This window comes from Hyperolius riggenbachi, chromosome 9, assembly GCF_040937935.1.
Source record: "Hyperolius riggenbachi isolate aHypRig1 chromosome 9, aHypRig1.pri, whole genome shotgun sequence".
Taxonomy (NCBI): Eukaryota; Metazoa; Chordata; class Amphibia; order Anura; family Hyperoliidae; genus Hyperolius; species Hyperolius riggenbachi.
This window is the reverse complement of record NC_090654.1, coordinates 158,486,011-158,486,296: the sequence shown is the minus strand read 5'-3', so window position 1 is coordinate 158,486,296 and position 286 is coordinate 158,486,011. Positions and strand designations below refer to the sequence as shown.

Here is a 286-nt window from a genome sequence, read left to right as displayed (position 1 = left end):
ACAAACGCTGCATTTCTGGATACAGACATGGGAGAAATCAAAGTAAAGTTGTGCTGCAAGACTGCTTCTCAAAGAAGGCAATAGATTGTACAGTTATCTCCTGAACAAGGTAAAAATCACTACATCACAACTATACGATCTACTACCTCACCCCAAGAGAACAGTATGTAAGAGAAATGCAGGATTCTAATACAAATTAGAAGCACTCAAATATCGATTAAACTTTATTACATCAAGTCACATAAAGATACATAAGGAGCAGGGTAATAACTTGAAGTGACGATGT

At 36.4% G+C, this 286-nt stretch overlaps 1 long non-coding RNA gene across 3 annotated transcripts in view; it reads right to left on the bottom strand.

Moving 5' to 3' along the window:
- Nucleotides 1–211: 211 nt before the first annotated feature.
- The window catches only part of LOC137532761 (uncharacterized), a 40,591-nt gene continuing 40,516 nt past the window's right edge, over nucleotides 212–286 (bottom strand). For all 3 annotated transcript variants that reach the window (XR_011023987.1, XR_011023988.1, XR_011023986.1), the window contains one exon: nucleotides 212–286. This exon is cut by the window's right edge and continues 215 nt beyond it. This is a non-coding gene — a long non-coding RNA (uncharacterized lncRNA).